Source organism: Lactuca virosa, chromosome 3 (assembly GCF_052849685.1).
Source record: "Lactuca virosa cultivar CGN04683 chromosome 3, Lactuca_virosa_CGN04683_v6, whole genome shotgun sequence".
NCBI classification, from domain to species: Eukaryota; Viridiplantae; Streptophyta; class Magnoliopsida; order Asterales; family Asteraceae; genus Lactuca; species Lactuca virosa.
Genome location: NC_136428.1, coordinates 412,208,154 through 412,227,864, shown reverse-complemented (window position 1 = coordinate 412,227,864; position 19,711 = coordinate 412,208,154). Strand labels below are relative to the sequence as shown.

General features: G+C 36.9%; 1 long non-coding RNA gene across 8 annotated transcripts; it reads right to left on the bottom strand.

Annotated features, from left to right (window-relative positions):
• Positions 1-516: 516 nt before the first annotated feature.
• LOC145167802 (uncharacterized) lies at positions 517-2,640 on the bottom strand. Of its 8 annotated transcripts, none has more exons than XR_013741445.1 (8): positions 2,359-2,640; positions 2,139-2,190; positions 1,932-2,024; positions 1,758-1,798; positions 1,601-1,631; positions 1,470-1,509; positions 899-1,292; positions 517-832 (listed from the first exon to the last, which is right to left on the bottom strand). It is a non-coding gene; the product is annotated as an uncharacterized LOC145167802 (long non-coding RNA). The 8 variants fall into 8 exon arrangements; XR_013741448.1 differs by having other exon boundaries at positions 899-1,091; XR_013741442.1 differs by having other exon boundaries at positions 899-1,091; positions 1,170-1,631.
• Between the last annotated feature and the right edge of the window lie 17,071 nt (positions 2,641-19,711).

Sequence of the window (19,711 nt, the reverse complement as noted above, 5' to 3'; positions counted from 1 at the left end):
TTGGTTAATTTCTTGATTACGTAATAAATCCTCAAATTAACAAACGATAAATGGTTCTTGTGACTGTTTTCCTTTCACACAATCATGACAGTATTTTTTCCAACATGATAGTGAAACCATTTTGACTCCTCTTGGATTTAGTGACTTTTAAATCTTAATGCTAGTTAATTTTCATTATTTACATGCTTCATGGAAATGGAAATTGTGACTTTAACTAATAAAATGTGTTATGAGCTTCTCTAACCATTATGTTAACTAAGAAAAGTCTAGGTGATCTCAAGCTTCTTAGATTGCTATAGCCAAATTACTATCCATTAAACCCATTGCACCACAAAATTATGATGATTAGTCAAATAGTTGAACTTGCGATTTATCCCGATATTGGAACATTTTATTTTATGGATTTTGTATTTTGCCATTTTTTTTATTTTTGAAAAATAGTTTTTATCGCATTTAACATTTTGAAAACCCCCATATCATTTTATATTTTTATTTTGTAGAAACTGAATGCATAGATTTGATTCGAACCAATCCCTGGGATTCGATCCCTATTATCGCTACTACAATTCATTTTTGTATGTCGTCGTATTTAGGTTTTTTTTATTTGGTGGTCTCGACACCCACCAGATACATTAGTTGCATTATAGTTTTACAAAAGTTGTGGAAAACAGGTGTTTATATACACCTTTGATTTGTTAACACAACTTTTAAACATAGCTGCTTGTTGCTGTCTTCCTTATCAAGTAACTATCATAATATGGTGAACTAATCCGATAACATGATTACGTCGGATAAGATAGGTGTTTGGATGGGTTTGATGTGCTGATGTCATCTGTCAAGTGAACTGTGTTAGTGAAGCTGGAGTAAAAGATATTTATATTTAGAAAAATTGTTTTACTTGGGAAGTTGTATGTCTGAGATTTGTATTCATCTAGAATTGTTGGAAGAGTGCCTATGAGTGAAGCGATAGCAATTGATCAGTGCATCACATGGAATCCGATTATCTTGTGAACCGTGTTATCAGATAACATGACAGATACTTCGGTTGTTGGGTCAACAATTGTTGCATGAATTTTGTAAATATGGATAGACTGCAATAGAACCATATTAAAAGTATGAATATAACTTATGAAATAAAGGAACTAAAAGCTAAGAATAATAAAATCTACTTGAAGCAGATAAGGAAGAGCAAAATCAATGATGTTCGTCAATCAGGGTAGCTCAAGAGCAACAAATGTACAGATTAGATCATAACAAACAAACAAACATGAAGCAAAGCATTCCTTCTTTCCCTGCAATGATGAATAACCCAAATTATCATAAGACACTGAATTTACCAATTGGCCCTGACAAATACCATATCATATTCAACATAAAACCCACCACATCGAATTAGAACAATCAAAAATGAAACTATATGTAGCCATGACCAAAAATCTATAAAGTTTATTGTAAAAAACAGGGACAACCTTTATACTAGAAGTGTAACTTGTAGCAACCTTAAAACAGCTGTGAGATAAACAAAGTTATGAGATGAGAGATAAATAACATAAAACGATCACATTAAAACAGAGGAAGATGAACGAAGTGAAGGTATCACCTTAGTTACCATTCACACATAGATGGAGAAGCTGTAAAACAAAGAATCAAGGAAATAAATGTATGATGTTAGTTCAACCTAAAAATGCATCACCCAACACTTGTATGGCGGTGTATGTATAATCTGAGTAAAAGATCGAAAAAACATAAAAACTTACAAGGATCTTGAAGTAGATGTAATGATGGAACGTTGAAGCACCTAACACCCATTTGGTAACTTGTTTGTTATTCCAAAATGAAATGATTTTCATGAAGAAAAATCAAAAATCTACTTCAGAAATAAAGAACTTTAAAGGGAAAAACAGAATATGATCAATAAATGAATCTATTACCCATGTTGAGGAGATGAGTGTTTGAAGACCATCAACTGCGTGTTTGTAGTCTGCAATAGATTAACCTTTCCTACTACCATCAATCATGCTCCTCTGCTAACAAAAAAAAAACAAAAAACAAAAAACCAAATAATCAATAGAAGTTGTGTTCGTTGTGTATTGACAGAGGAGACCAAAACAATGAAAGGAAGATAAAGTACAACTTACATGGTAGGGGCTGATATGCAAACCCTTTTCTTGTAGACATTTCGTCGAACACCTGATAAGCAACAATTATCAAAAATCGAAGAGTCAGGAAGCTGAAAATTTTAGTAAATCTTTATGGAAACCGACATACAAAATGAATATAAGAAATTGCAGAAATCATAAACAAAAAGTAAAGCTTAGACAATCTCTGTTAAAGAACGCCTTTATGTAATCGATTCACCTTCGATATCTTCCCGTTTTTTGCTTTATCTTGCGAGGCAATTGCTTAGCTTCATTGTGCTTGTTTCCTAGTAATCATATAGGTTGAACCCGTTGTATCGGATGAAAAGGAAGACGGTGGAAGGATCGGTTGCGAACAATCTGAAATGAGTCGGAGGTGTGGTGGTTGTGTTTAGAAGTTTCGTTCAGAAATGGAGGAATCTAGAAAAGAAATGGTGGGAAGCACAGGAAGCGAGGCAGAACCGGTGGGGGAGACGTGGGAATGACATGTATCGGCGCCCATCTTTTATCTTTACACTTTTAATAATTTAAGGGACTAAATTGCCAATATAACAAACTTTAGTGCCAAAAATCTGAACCACTAAAAATATAAAAAGTTATGAACCAATTTTGCCAACCGCTTAAGAACTTTACTGTTCCTAAGGGGTGCACAACTTTTATATATATATATATATATATATATATATATATATATATATATATATATATATATAAACTTCTTTCTTAAATATCCATCCTATCAGATTGTTCTGGTGAATGCAACCCAAAATGGATCATGCTACTCTCGGGTCAAGTACATACCAATTATAGTTATGGGCTTAGACACCTAATCCAACACTTAAATCACCAGGACTCTATTTCCTTAGTATCAGATATAGACTTGCCCTACTGGTTCCTTAGAACCACGACTAAGCATCTAGACACTAACTCTAGACTACTCCCCAGCACTGCTCCTGATGGGTTTGAGCCAAAATAACATCATATGTGCTCATGCAAACCCTAATGCTTGGATCTAGGTTTCTCTATTGTACATGCAATTCATCCAAGACTTTCTAACCCTGGATCTAGTGTATATAATCGAAATTAACATCACAAATCAGATCTAGATGTTTACCTTGTTGTTGATTGAAGATCTTGAAGCCTTGAGAACTTTAGCACCTCAAGTGTTGTGCCTCTAATGAATCACAAACACCAATGGCAATTAGAGGAAACAGGAGAGAGAGAGAGAGAGAGAGAGAGAGAGAGAGGAGAGGAGAATTTCGGCTCTAGGACTTCTAGGGTTCAAGTGGCCGAACTTCCCATACCTAGGGGTCCTTTATATAGGTGTAGGAATTAGAGATTCAATAGTTATCCTTATCTGATTACTTAGCCACCAAGCAGCCCAAGGATAATTCTAGAATCCCTATCATGGACGAATTCTTAAGGCTTTATCCCTAGAATTCGTCTACCCAATCTATTAGGGTTTCCTTGCCCAACTTTGTAACTATCACATAATTACAGTTCAGCCCCTTAAGTTGAATTAACTCCTTTTGATCACAAAACTAATTCTTAATTAATTGTTGACCAATGTTAATTAAACAATTATGATTTCTTGTCACACCCTCGAACCGGACGGCGGAATCGTCTGAGGGCTCGTGTGACTATCAATTGTATATCATCACAATGAATTTAAATGAAACGTAACAAACACCATCATCATACATTCAAAATTACAACCATCATTTCTTACATCGAGTAGTGGGTTATAAGTTACATGCCAACACAGAATGTATATAATAGCAAGACAAGTACAAAAAGTTGTCAAATTCTTGAAGTCCACCTGTTTAACGATTTCCTGAGAATACAAGTTAATTTGAAAATGTCAACATATATAATGTTGGTGAGTTCATAAGCATGTTTAAGTAAACAGTTTTGTATAGTTTTGTAACACCAGAAAATCCGATATTTTCTAAAAAAAAATGAGTTGTGAAGATTGTGTTCGATCTTGTATTAATGCATGTGTGTCATGGTATAAAAAGTACATTCCCGAAAATCCTATATTTTCTGATATAAGTAGAAGATATTGTTTAGTTAAATGTTTTCTCCAGAAAATCCGATATTTCCTGATTATAAAAAAAAACTGAAGCAGTCTTAATCGCCAAAGACTATGTGACATTGATGAAGTATTCCGTAAATTTATAATGGAGTTATTCTCTAAGTGGGTCGCTATAACCATATATAATAATGACAAATTCACTTGTCGTGACGTTTAATAAACGCCGAAGAATCATAAGATAAAAGTTTGTCACCCTAGACTGGCCTAGTCTAACTGTAGCGAACAGCTCAGGTGTGGAGTGTCACCCCCGTATAGATCTATACACAAACTCACGCTCTCCCTCCAGGAGACTCTGACTATAACTACAGGCTACGATCGCGCACTCGATAGGTGTCAACCGAAAAAAATCTCACTAGAGTCTTTACCAAAATTTACGCGAATATGGAATTACACTATTAAACATAATTAATAAATTTTTGATATCATTGACATGTAAATGGACGTCAAGGGTCCAAATTACATGTAATGTAAATTCCAGGCCCAATAGACATGTAAAAGGACACTAAGGACCACTAAACATGCAAAAGGACACTAAGGCCCACTAAGCATGTGAAAGGACACTAAAGCCCACTAAACATGTATATTCTATTTCAGGCCCAAAAGTGAATGAGTATTTCAAGACCCAATATACTTGTAAAGGGACAACTAAGGCCCACTAAACTTGTATATTATTTCCAGGTCCAATACGAAAGTAATTACCGTGTTTAACCCGTTTTCTTATTGTTATGTTCGTTTTATATCAAGTATTTGCCAAATTGTGTTAGAAGGACCACTTTTGTAAAAATGACACTCTTGGCCCAATAAGTCAAAAATTTACAATTAAGGCCCAATCTTAGTAAAAAAAACACTTTAGTCTCCATTATGTTCCAAACTTGCTTTTATGACTAATTTTTGGTAAAAATAACATCTTTAACCCATTTTTGTCAAACATACCATTTTTGGCTTGATTGTTATGAAAATACACATTTTTCTGGTTTTGAGCTTTTCGGACCTAGTTTTTGAAAATTTTGTAGAAAAATCATCGTAAGTCGAAATTTGGATCCGTAAATTCTGGAAGTTTGGAAATTTTGTCTACTTTGTTCAAAATTTTTCTAATATTTTTTAATCGCTTCTAACAAGTGCGAAATTGCTCACCTTAACAGGCTGATCCGAAATTATTTTAAATCTGATAGGCAGTTTTGTAAAATTCGCCAAAAATTGTAGAAAAATCGTATGAAAACGTGAGAGTAGTCATTTTAAAGGTATAAACCTGAACTTTTGGCATGTAAAACAGTTTTGAAAAATATTATAATTTAGGTGGTCAAAACTGTTCGAGATTGTACCAAAACTTTTTTGTGAAGGGCTGATTTTTGAGTTTAGTTTATAGATCTTGGAACACAACACTCATTTTTACTATTTTAAGTGTATAAATCCCAGATCTACTAGTTTACATGTATTATATGTGATAACACATACTTTTATCAAGATTTTTATGAAGATCCAAGTGGTAAACTTCATATTCTTAACATATTTCTAGATTTATTAGATAAACAACACATAATCACCAAATAAATCATGTAAAACACACATAGTCATGCATATACACATAGATCTACACAAGACAACTTGTATTCTCCACCAAAACAAAGTAAAAAAACCGAAAATAGGGGGTATGAACTCACCTTGGGGTGATGGATCGGTTTTGGTGAAGAAGTGGAAGAAGATTTTTGATCCTAGCAAGCTTTCTTGAGTAGATCTTGAACTTAGATGGGTCTAAGAACATGATCCACAAATATATGGATGTAAGAGGAGATCTTTGAAGAGATCAAGAAGTTAAATCATAGATCTAAGTGAGAACTTACCAAAGTTGATGATCTTGAAGGAGAATTTCTTGAAGCATACTCTAATTCTCGAAAATTTAGAGGAGAGTGTAGGAGTGTTCTTGTGAGCTTTCCTTAAGAGACTTGTAAGTAAAATGAGTGTGTGGTGGTGATTTTTGGCTCTATGGCCGAATTTAAGAAGGATAAGAGGAAGTGAGAGAGTCTTGCCTAGATACATAAACTTACCTTGTTGTATGGTGGTTATTGTGCATGGATGACCACCATGCAACATTGAGGTGGCAAAGTTAGGATTAATTATCCATTTCCCTTTTTTTACACAAGTATGGGCCGAAAATGGGCTAGAAGGAAAGAGGTGAATTAATTTGGCCCATTTATTTCCTTTGTTCGAAATTATGAAGCCTGTAGAGAGGATTTTTGGCCCATTAGGGTGATATATTTCATTTTAGGCCCATTATAGCCCAAAATGTTAAATCTCATGAAGGTGGGTTGAATTAGAGCCCAATTAAGAGTTCTTAGCCTAAACTAGTGAAATTGGAGACTTATTGGTCCATTAGGCCCAATAAGAAAATCCTAGTCCATATTGGACTTAAACCGGGATTTTTAGGGTTTCCAATCCTTTGTTGACTATCTAAAGTGTTTGTATAGAGTGTTTGATGGAAATTTTTGTTGTTATTGAATAAACATCATGCATGCTTTCGAGTTTTAGTTACAAATGTTATCATCATTATCGTTACAAAATCATAGAATTCCTAGTCGTGACATCATCCCCCCGTTAGAGGGAATTTCGTCCCGAAATTCTTTTTGAAGTTAGATTTGAGAATGCGAGAATAGGTGAGGGTACTTTTGCTTCATCTGGTCTTCGCGTTCCCATGTGAATTCTGGTCCATGCTTTGCGTTCCATCGAACTTTCACAATCGGAATACGACTTTGCTTCGTACTCTTAACTTCTCTAGCCATGATTTCGACTGGTTCTTCGGTGAACAGGAGATTCTCGTTTATCTCGATCTCTTCTAAAGGAATGATAAGAGTTTTTCCCTAATTTGGATAATCTTCTCTGTCGTTTCTTGAATGATTTCTGGTTTTCCACTTAAATCTTGGCACAAGTGAGGCACTTATCCACATAAGTGGCAAATTTCTGCCTTTATGTTCAGCTTCCAATAATATCGTTTGTTGTCCAGCTATACTTTATTGGAACCTAGATGGACAGGCTATCACGTTTTATAGGCTTTGTTCATGTCTAACTGTGTTCCCCTGGCCTTCTGGAGTGACTGCCAAAGAATCATGGGGTAAATCTACTATCCCGATCCGAGATTATAGGCGCTGGCACTCCCTGGAGTCTCACGGTCTCTTTGGTATATATCCGTGTTAATCTTTCCATCTTGTACAATTCTCTTGTCGGCAGGAAATGAGCAGATTTGATTAACCTATCGACGATCAACCAGTTAGTGCTCGATCCAACTCTTGTAATAATAAGCTTCATCCTTTTAACTTTGAGAGTTTTATCCAATCCACGCAATGCTTCTTTCGCGATATTCTCCGACTGTCATGCCTCCAAAGCCAATCGTAAGTGTTGACAGTGTTTGTTCTTGTTTCATGAGCAGACGAGTATACTATCGATGAAAATAATTAAAAGGTTGACTAGGAATGGTTGGGAAGACTCGGTTCGTGGGGTCCATGAATACCGCTGGGGCATTCGTTAGATTGAAGGGCATCATGACGAATTTGAAATGGTCGTGACGATCAGTTTTTAGAATGTCCTCTTCTCGGACTCGAAGTTGATGATAGCCGGTTCTTAGATCTATTTTAGAGAAATAACTAACTCCTTGGGGCTGACCAAAACGTAAGCGAGGAAAACGTAGTTCTTCTTGTGCAGGCACTTCTGTGCCTTAACGCATGAGATAAGACGAGGATTGGCACCAGGTTTATCACCATGGATTATTAGAGTTTCGTGATTGGGAAGGGGAAGGAAAACGACCCTCTCGCGACACATAGTATCAGCATGGTGGGGGCTTAACCCATCCATGCCGATTATCGAAACTCCTAATATTTACTGACAGTAATTCTATTTGAAATGAATGGTTGTTTAGTGTTAAGGTTTACCCTACATAAATATCCTTGGTTAATTCGGTTTTCCCCATTAGCCATCTCCACCGTGAAGGCTACGTTTAGCTTCTGGGGTTGTTGTTTTTAGTAAGTGCTCGAATTTGTTATTAACGAAGCTTCACTCGGCTCCGCTATCGAATAAAATGCAAGCGAAAAAGTTGTTAAGTGGGAACGTACCGGTGACAACGTTTGGATCCTGAACTGCTTCACCCTGCCCTATTGCAAGGATTCTGCCCGGTCCTCCTGCACCTTGACTATTGGACTTTGGGCAGTTGCGCTTGAAATGACCGGTTCCTCCACATCCGTAACAGGGGTGACTTGCCCCTGCATTGTTGGTGTTGTTGTTGTTATTGTTACGCTGGCTCGGTTGAGGCGGAGATCTGCAGTATCAAGAAGTATGACCCCTACGATCGCAGTTAGCACACTGCATGTCTCTGCATTCTCCATGGTGATGGAAGTTACATTTGTTGCATTTTGGTAGATTTCCTGTGTAGGGTTTAGCAGCGGTTTGCACAGCTGAGGCTGGAGCATGTGGTGCTAGAGCAACTTGGGTAGTAGCAGCATGGATAGACACCGTCTGTTGCTTCTTTGATGATCCCGAGTTTTGTTTCCCTTTTTGTTTGTTATTCCACTCCTTCTTGTTTCCTTCTTTCTCGACTTCTGTTTCCCCAGTCTTAGTACCCTTTTTGTTACCATGATCGTACAACTTCTTAGCTAGTCTCTTAGCATTGTCGTACGTTTCAGGGTTTGCTGAGATTACATTTCCTTGAATTGGAGAGGTTAATCCCCAGATAAACCTTTCAATCTTCTTTCCTTCAGATGTAATCATACCTGGGCACAGAAGTGACAATTCACTAAACCTTGAGATATACGCATCAATGTCATTGTTCTGTACTGTAAGATTCCACAGTTCTTGCTCCATTTTCTGGATCTCTCCTCTTGGACAGTACTCAGCCATTAACATCTCCTTCAGCTCCTCCCATGGCATAGCATTTGCCACTGGGAGTGTCATGGCCTCGACATGTCTATTCCACCAAGAAAGTGCCTGATCAGTAAAAGTGCAAGCCGCAAATTTCACTTTGCACTCCTCAGGGCATTCGTAGATTTCAAAAACCGACTCCACTTTCTCTATCCACCTCTTAACAGCTATCACACCTCCGGTCCCGTTGAAGGTCCGAGGCTTAGCATTTGTGAAATATTTGTAAGTGTAGACTTTTGTAGATCCCTGGTTCATCCTGTGGTTCGAGCTTCCAGTCCCCTGCCCGTTACCTCCACCGTTGTTTCCGTTGTGTATGTGTGCCAGTGCTGCAGTAACAGCAGCGGATACTGCTGCTTGAAACGTAACCGAGTTCATCTCTGGTGGAGGCGGTGGTGGTGGTGCATCTGCGTTGTTATTGTTTCTACGTGGGTTTCTTCGAGGCGTCTTCTGTCATAGAATGGAAAGATGTTGAGTATCCTTTGTATTCTAGTTTTTACGGTTTCTTAATTATAGATCAGTGTCGGTGTTTTGGTTGTGTGTAAGGGTGTGGGTGCATATATTAACATGAAAAATAAATAGTAGAACACATAGCAGATAACAATGTCACGAGAAAACATATTTAGCCGTTTTCATTAATGATAATCTCTTTAATACATGAAAATTTTCCTTTATAAGGCATACAATACATGATATAAATCCTGACAACGTAACGACTGCACGAGTAATGTAATTACTTAATCATGTAGTCGATAGTACATAGAATAATACATAAAGGAAAACCATAATAGTAGTAGGGGGTAAGTGATAACTGATCCTATCAGCGACGAGGAAAGTCTGGCGGAGAAATCAAATGCCAAAGTATTGTGCCATACGATCAGCCATCTCGCTCATCTCCCTATTAACTGCGTCCCTCTCATATTCTGCTAGTTCTGCTCGACCTTCTGTTTTCCAGATTTGTTGTTTGAGAGCGGCAACCTCCTCTTCCAATTGACGCACACGGTCAGCTAAATTCCCTGGGGGTGCAAGATGGTTCTACATCACCTCTGAGGTGGGAGGCTCGCTGGGGACCGTATTAGTGTCCCCATCTCCCTCCACATCTTCGTCGGATTCCCCAAACTCATACTCGGTCTCTATGTACTCCTCAGGACCGTCCCAGGGTTCTGCTTCCTGGCCCATAACGGGTTCTCCGTCAATCAGCCCGTTGGCAACCAGAGCTTGATAATAAAGGATTCCTTGTTAGACTTCTTCCATGAGGACTGCGCAAGAATCGGAGGGGTGAGAGGTGTGTGAAGTGTGTATAGCATTTTCAAATGCTCCTATAGCATTTAAAATTTTGTTTAGGTTTGGTTCTATAAACTATTTGGATAATTAGATGGTAACTGTTTGATTCATTGACCATCATGATTACTCCCGAACACATGTTGGTCGTATTTTGAATGAATGTACTTGATCAGGCTACATTCACCCCCAATACGACTACATAACTGTCCGGGTTTAATAGCGATGTTCAAATCCTCCAAAGACTTTTACTGTTCTTGTTGTGTTATTAATCTAAAATGCACACATAAGTATGTATTTTAATTATTATGTTTAGATTAGTTTAGTCCCATTGTATTTATAGTTGCATATCCTGTATGATTAGATATGTTAGTTCACTATAAATAATGCTCTAATACCAACCTGTCACACCCTCGAACCGGACGGCGGAATCGTCCGAGGGCTCGTGTGACTATCAATTGTATATCATCACAATGAATATAAATGAAACGTAACAAACACCATCATCATACATTCAAAATTACAACCATCATTTCTTACATCGAGTAGTGGGTTATAAGTTACATGCCAACACAGAATGTATATAATAGCAAGACAAGTACAAAAAGTTGTCAAATTCTTGAAGTCAACCTGTTTAACGGTTTCCTGAGAATACAAGTTAATTTGAAAAGGTCAACATATATAATGTTGGTGAGTTCATAAGCATGTTTAAGTAAACAGTTTTGTATAGTTTTGTAACACCAGAAAATCCGATATTTTCTAAAAAAAATGAGTTGTGAAGATTGTGTTCGATCTTGTATTAATGCATGTGTGTCAAGGTATAAAAAGTACATTCCCGAAAATCCTATATTTTCCGATATAAGTAGAAGATATTGTTTAGTTAAATATTTTCTCCAGAAAATCCGATATTTCCTGATTATAAAAAAAAAAACCGAAGCAGTCTTAATCGCCAAAGAATATGTGACATTGATGAAGTATTCCGTAAATTTATAATGGAGTTATTCTCTAAGTGAGTCGCTATAACCATACATAATAATGACAAATTCACCTGTCGTGACGTTTAATAAACGCCGAAGAATCATAAGATAAAAGTTTGTCACCCTAGACTGGCCTAGTCTAACTGTAGCGAACAGCTCAGGTGTGGGGTGTCACCCCCGTATAGATCTATACACAAACTCTCGCTCTCCCTCCAGGAGACTCTGGCTATAACTACAGGCTACGATCGCGCACTCGATAGGTGTCAACCGAAAAAAATCTCACTAGAGTCTTTACCAAAATTTACGCGAATATGGAATTACACTATTAAACATAATTAATAAATTTTTGGAATCATTGACATGTAAATGGACGTCAAGGGTCCAAATGACATGTAATGTAAATTCCAGGCCCAATAGACATGTAAAAGCACACTAAGGACCACTAAACACGCAAAAGGACACTAATGCCCACTAAGCATGTGAAAGGACACTAAAGCCCACTAAACATGTATATTCTATTTCAGGCCCAAAAGTGAATGAGTATTTCAAGACCCAATATACTTGTAAAGGGACAACTAAGGCCCACTAAACTTGTATATTATTTCCAGGTCCAATACGAAAGTAATTAACGTCTTTAACACGTTTTCTTATTGTTATGTTCATTTTATATCAAGTATTTGCCAAATTGTGTTAGAAGGACCACTTTTGTAAAAATGACACTCTTGGCCCAATAAGTCAAAAATTTACAATTAAGGCCAAATCTTAGTAAAAATAACACTTTAGTCTCCATTATGTTCAAAACTTGCTTTTATGACTAATTTTTGGTAAAAATAACATCTTTAACCCATTTTTGTCAAACATACCATTTTTGGCTTGATTGTTATGAAAATACACATTTTTCTGGTTTTGAGCTTTTCGGACCTAGTTTTTGGAAAATTTGTAGAAAAATCATCGTAAGTCGAAATTTGGATCCGTAAATTCTGGAAGTTTGGAAATTTTTTCTACTTTGTTCAAAATTATTCTAATAGTTTTTAATAGCTTCTAACAAGTGCGAAATTGCTCACCTTAACATGCTGATCCGAAATTATTTTAAATCTGATAGGCAGTTTTGTAAAATTCGCCAAAAATTGTAGAAAAATCGTATGAAAACGTGAGAGTAGTCATTTTAAAGGTATAAACCTGAACTTTTGGCATGTAAAATAGTTTTGAAAAATATTATAATTTAGGTGGTCAAAACAGTTCGAGATTGTACCAAAACTTTTCTATGAAGGGCTGATTTTTTAGTTTAGTTTATAGATCTTGGAACACAACACTCATTTTTACTATTTTAAGTGTATAAATCCCAGATCTACTAGTTTACATGTATTATATATGATAACACATACTTTTATCAAGATTTTTATGAAGATCCAAGTGGTAAACTTCATATTCTTAACATATTTCTAGATTTATTAGATAAACAACACATAATCACCAAATAAATCATGTAAAACACACATAGTCATGCATATACACATAGATCTACACAAGACAACTTGTATTCTCCCCCAAAACAAAGTAAAAACCGAAAATAGGGGTATGAACTCACCTTGGGGTGATGGATCGGTTTTGGTGAAGAAGTGGAAGAAGATTTTTGATCCTAGCAAGCTTTCTTGAGTAGATCTTGAACTTAGATGGTTCTAAGAACATGATCCACAAATATATGGATGTAAGAAGAGATCTTTGAAGAGATCAAGAAGTTAAATCATAGATCTAAGTGAGAACTTACCAAAGTTGATGATCTTGAAGGAGAATTTCTTGAAGTATACTCTAATTCTCGAAAATTTAGAGGAGAGTGTAGGAGTGTTCTTGTGAGCTTTCCTTAAGAGATTTGTAAGTAAAATGAGTGTGTGGAGGTGATTTTTGGCTCTATGGCCGAATTTAAGAAGGATAAGAGGAAGTGAGAGAGTCTTACCTATATACATGAACTTACCTTGTTGTATGGTGGTTATTGTGCATGGATGACCACCATGCAACATTGAGGTGGCAAAGTTAGGATTAATTATCCGTTTCCCTTTTTTTTTACACAAGTATGGGCCGAAAATGGGCTAGAAGGAAAGAGGTGAATTAAATTTGGCCCATTTATTTCCTTTGTTCGAAATTATGAAGCCTATAGAGAGGATTTTTGGCCCATTAGGGTGATATATTTCATTTTAGGCCCATTATAGCCCAAAATGTTAAATCTCATGAAGGTGGGTTGAATTAGAGCCCAATTAAGAGTTCTTAGCCCAAACTAGTCAAATTGGAGACTTATTGGTCCATTAGGCCCAATAAGAAAATCCTAGTGCATATTGGACTTAAACCGGAATTTTTAGAGTTTCCAATCCTTTGTTGACTATCTAAAGTGTTTGATGGAAATTTTTGTTGTTATTGAATAAACATCATGCATGCTTTCGAGTTTTAGTTACAAATGTTATCATCATTATCGTTACAAAAGCATAGAATTCCTAGTTGTGATATTTCTCCTTTAATATATCAGTCTTATAATATATTAATAAACCATAATCACCTCTTTCTATATTATTCCTCCAGTCAAGTTGCTTTGGTGAAGGCAACCCAAAAGGACCATGCACAATCGGGTCAAGTACATACCAAATATAGTTATGGACTTAGACACTAATCCAACAGTCTCCCACTTGGATAAGTCTAATAACTATAAATGCAAATGCACCTTCTGAATCCGATTAGCAATCGCAGTTCTCAAAACTCTTGATCTTATCAATAACCTGTCCTTAAGATAAGGGATCGTATAATCCTCTGTTGTAGATATCGTGCGGACAATTACATGGAACATAGTCATACTTATTGTCCAGCTATTTGTTTCTCGATCTCTGATCCATTTGACATAGAACTTAATTAAACACATCAATTCAGTCCTGACCGGGCCCGGCATATAAGTCAAATCAAATCATCGAGGGGCCCTGATATCACTTTTACCCTCTTAGGATAAAAGGAACAAATAAACTTCGACTTATATGCATTTACTATCCATTAATCAAATCATACACAACAATGCGTTTTATAACATCAAGTTACTGATGCGTTTACGCATTATCAATGCACAACTAATTAGCAAGCAATAAACCATATATCTAGGTTTTAAGACCATATGATATTATCGTCTTGCGATCACTCGTGATAAATTCCATGAAGTGATCCCAGCAAGCGTGGGTTTATTCCAATGCTCAGATCAAGTTCATAAGCACTCATGAACGTTGTAGCAAACTTTTGCTATGTCTAATACTCTTTAGACAATCTACACACCAATTCATGACAGTCTTCATTCATACCTACTTCCAACATATGAACGACTGTGGACCGTTCGAATAATCTTGTTATTCAGGAAGTCAAAACATGCAAAAATGAAACAATAGGTAAACAATTAACATAAGACAGTAACATTACTAATAAATAATACTCTTTTATTTAATCATCGAATGTTAATTACAATTTATCTATTACACATTTCTAAACTATCTAATCTAAACTAATATCGTTCTTCAGCCCGATGCTCCTAGCGTGCTGCAAGTGCTTAACCCTGCTCAGTCCCTTCGTAAGCGGATCTGCTGGGTTATCGTCTGACGATACCCTCTTCACTACGAGGAGTCTTTCTTCCACCCGATGTCGAATAAAGTGATATTTTCTGTCGATATGTCGAGATCTGCCATGATCCCTCTGTTCCTTGGTCAAGGCAACCGCTCCTTCATTATCACAGAAAATTTCCATAGGCTCTTGTATGGCCGGCAAAACTCCAAGGTCTCCAATGAAGTTCTTCAAACATATTGCCTCCTTTGACGCTTCGCTCGCTGCAATGTACTCTGATTCGCACGTTGAATCAGCCACGGTCTCTTGCTTGGAACTTTTCCAAGTCACTGCTCCTCCATTTAAGGTAAAGACCTAGCCCGACTGCGAAGGGTAGTTGTCCCTGTCGGTTTGAAAACTGGCGTCACTGTACCCTCGCACCTTTAAGTCACCACTCCCACCGAGGACTAGAAACCATTCCTTGGTCCTCCGAAGGTACTTAAGAATGTTCTTGATTGCGGTCCAATGTGGTTTGCCAGGGTTCCCTTGATATCTGTTGACCATGCTCAAAGCGAAGGCCACATCAGGGCGAGTACAAGTCATAGCATACATGATTGAGCCAACTGCGGAAGCATAAGGTACTCGGCTCATTTTTGCTATCTCGACTTCGATACTCGGACTTTGAGTCTTACTCAATTTGGCATTACTTTGGATGGGTAACTCTCCCTTCTTTGAATTCTCCATACTAAAACGTTTTAGTACCTTGTACAAGTAAGTATTCTGACTAAGTCCTATTAGTCTTTTACTTCTGTTTCTCACTATCCTTATTCCCAGAATATAGGCAGCCTCTCCGAGGTCCTTCATAGCGAAGCACTTCCCAAGCCAGGACTTTACTTCCTGCAGCGTCGGGATGTCGTTTCCTATGAGTAGTATGTCATCGACATACAATACGAGGAAGCTTACTATACTCCCACTGGCTTTGACATATACACATGATTCATCTTCGCTTCGCAGAAAACCAAACTCTTTGACTTTATCATCGAAACAAAGATTCCATCTACGAGACGCTTGCTTAAGTCCATAAATGGACTTCTCAAGCTTACACACTCTATTGGGTTGCTTCGCATTAACAAAACCCTCTGGCTGAGCGATGTAAACTGTTGGATATAGTGTCTAAGTCCATAACTATATTTGGTATGTACTTGACCCGACCCGGCATGGTCCATTTGGGTTGCACTTCACCCGAACAATTTATGGATAATCGTTTGAGAATAGTATAAGTTATGATTTATTAATATATTATAAGTCCTAATATATTAATATAAAATCATATTATTTAATTAGTATTGATCTATAATTAATCTAGAATTAATTTAGAGATCAAAAGTATGACTAATTAAATATGGGCTCTTGTATTTATATAGTGTGGGCTAATGCTTATTTGGAATGGGCTAGGCTTGCATGGAAAGTCCATGGATACGCCATGGAGCTTTAACCCATGGATCTCATGGAAATGAAAAGACATGGGTATGAGGGTTTACATGAATGTAACCCTAATCCACCACACTATATAAAGGAGGCTTTGGTTCTTGAAATCACATGAGTTGTGGTGAGTAAAGTAAGAGGGCCGATTTCAAGAAGGTGATTACTATTCTCTCAAAGTTCCAAGTTTGTGGTGATTTGTGATTTCCATTTGAGGCATCCACACTATTGGTGCAAGGCTCTAAAACTCCAAGCAATCAACTACAACTACAAGGTAAGTAATTCTACTAGCTTTATTTGATTCAAGTTCCCCATGCCATGCTAGATAGGATAAGAACCTTGGAAAAATAATTATTTGCATGTATCATAGTCAAACATAGATCCAAGGTTTCTAGGGTTGCATGTACACCATAGGAGTGTTAGAATGCTCAAAAATCCATCAGTGGTATCAGAGCCTGGTTTGTTTTATTTGATACTTGATGCAAAAAAAAAAAAAAAAAAAAAAAAACTTGAAAATCGAAGTTTTATTCAAAAGCTCGTATCAAAATTTCAAGTTTTGTATATGTACTTACGATTCTTGAAATTTTTGATATGAACATTCATAAACATATGAGTTTAGAAGATCATAGAAATTATGTGCTAATAATTGATTAGATTAATTCTTGATCTTTATGTGTTTTAATGGAGTCCATAACTAGTTCTTAAGTTATGGATAACCAAAAGTCACATTTATAAATAACCATTAAAAGAACACTTAGGTTACAAAAAATGAAGAGTCTTCATTTTTAATAACCATTAACTCATAAGTTATGAGAAATGAAAAGTTTTGAAAGTTTACAAAACTTTCCTCAAGTTTTGGAACATGTAAAGTCATATTAAAAACTTTAGTTCCAACCCCTAGAATTTTAAAAGTTAAAATTCAACCCTTATACTTTATAATATTATAAGTTTAATAATATTTATATATGTGTAAGATCAAGTCGTCTTACCGCTAGTACGCCTCATTCACGAAGCCGGTCTATAAGGGGGGTATAAGGTTGTTACCTATAAAATGGTAACTTAATGGGTGTCCACTCTCACCCACCGCTTCCTTGATCGGTGGAGGGTCGTTAGCCGAACGGGTAGGACAAGGACTTATAAATTCTCATTAAAAGTATCTTGATAATACTAAAGTAACTAAACTTTATTGAATTCCCAATCTTAGTTATTTTAGGAAAATGTGAATAAGGTGCTAATCCATGAAATTACACTTTACACTTTGTTTAAGTCGTTAGTGGAGCGTGTGTGGTTAACCGGCACACTAACTTGAACTTAACAAGGTAGGTAAAGGGTGACTTAATGTTTATCATAGTATCGATGGAGCGTGTGTGGTTAACCGGCACATCGATTGAGGGGTAATACATTAAGGGTACCAAGTAATTTGCATGGTTACTTCACACCTTGTTTTGTGATCCTCGGCATCCCAGTCACAAAACTTGAAGGGCACACTCGAGATTGAAACATGTCATTGAAGAAAGTTCAATGAATCTCAAAGAATCTAGGAGTTTCTAAACCAATTAAAACCTAATTAAATATTTCGTTTTTCATGGTGGAAATTGGTGAATCGTCATTCACCTACCTTCAAATATCTTATAGCTTAGATTACGACATCCCTCTTCTAAGTTATAAAATATTGTGTTGGGTCCTAGCCTTAATATTACATTTGGGTGTTTTGTTAAGGACTATCTGTATATCTAATCTAATCTATTCCCTCTTCTTTTCAGATGTCTTCCAATAACAATGCTTCTGGCTCAAACCCTACTAGCTCCTTCTCTCTCATGAATCTTTGTGGGAGAGTCATCTTTGATGGGTCCAACTTTACAGATTGGATCAGAAACATCAGGATGGTCACTCGGTATGAGAACAAAGAATATGTTCTCGACAAGGAGCTGAAGGTACCCGAGCCAACTGCTACTCCTGAAGAGCTTGCTAAATATGAGGTACATGAAAGAGATGCTACAAAAGTGGCATGCATCATGATGGCCACCATGACAGCCGAGCTCCAAAAGTCCTATGAGGACTATTATCCTTTTGAGATGCACCAGGACTTCATGGACCGCTACCATCAAAGTGCTCGTCAAGAGCGATATGAAATAATCTCCTCCATGATAACAACCCGAATGAAGGATGGTGAACCCATCACGGGCCACATGCAGAAAATGCAAAGGTATGTGGGCCGTTTACTGAAGCTGAATGTGAACTTCCCTGAGGAGTTAGCAATAGACATCATTTTGCACTCCTTGCCATCGTGTTATGATCAATTCCGCATGACATATCACATGAACAAGGAAGAAGTCACCCTTAGAAAACTTCAAGGACTCTTGAAGACCGCCGAAAGTGGTCTAAAGGGTAAGTCGGTTGTTACTACTCCTACTCCTACTCCAACTGCGGCCAATGTCTTGGCAATCGGGCATGGCAAAGGGAAGAAGAGAAAGAACCCTTCTAAGGGTACCAAGGGTAAAACCCTTGAAGGCTCCTCTTCAAGCAAAACCAAGAAAGGTTTTGTCACTCCTTCTGCTAACCCTAATAAGGCTGGATGCTTCTATTTCCATGAAAAGTCGCACTGGAAGCGAAACTGCCCAAAGTACCAGCAAGATTTGAAGGATGGGAAAGTAAAACCCAACCATGCAGGTATATACACTATATTGTCTAATAACTCACCTCATTCTAAGTCTTGGGTCCTTGATACAGGTTGTGGTATTCACATATGTTGTGATTTGCAGGGACTAAAAAGAAGTGAGAATGTGGAGCAGGGAAAGATAAACTTGATCATGGGAAACAGGAAAGCTTCACCTGTCACCAAGATAGGAGTTTATTCCTTAGTGCTAAATAGTGGGTTTACATTAGATTTGAATAAATGTTATTATTCGCCAGAAATGGCAAGAAATGTTATTTCCTTTCATGAATTGTATAAACAAGGTTTTGCCTTTTATTTTGATAATAATAATGGTAGTATTGATGCTTTCTTTAATAATGTTCTTTATTTTAAAGCATTACCTTGTGATGGCGTGTATGAAACTGTATCTGTTGTAGATAATCTAGGAAATAATGTATTGTGTATTAACTCTTCAACTAGCTTAGATAAAGCATCCTTATGGCATTGTCGTCTTGGACATGTAATCAAGAAACGCATAGGCCAACTCCAAAAGGATGGAGTCTTGGAGTCATTTGACCTAAAGTCAGATGATAGTTGTGAATCTTGTTTGCTTGGTAAAATAACAAAGTCACCTTTTACTGGC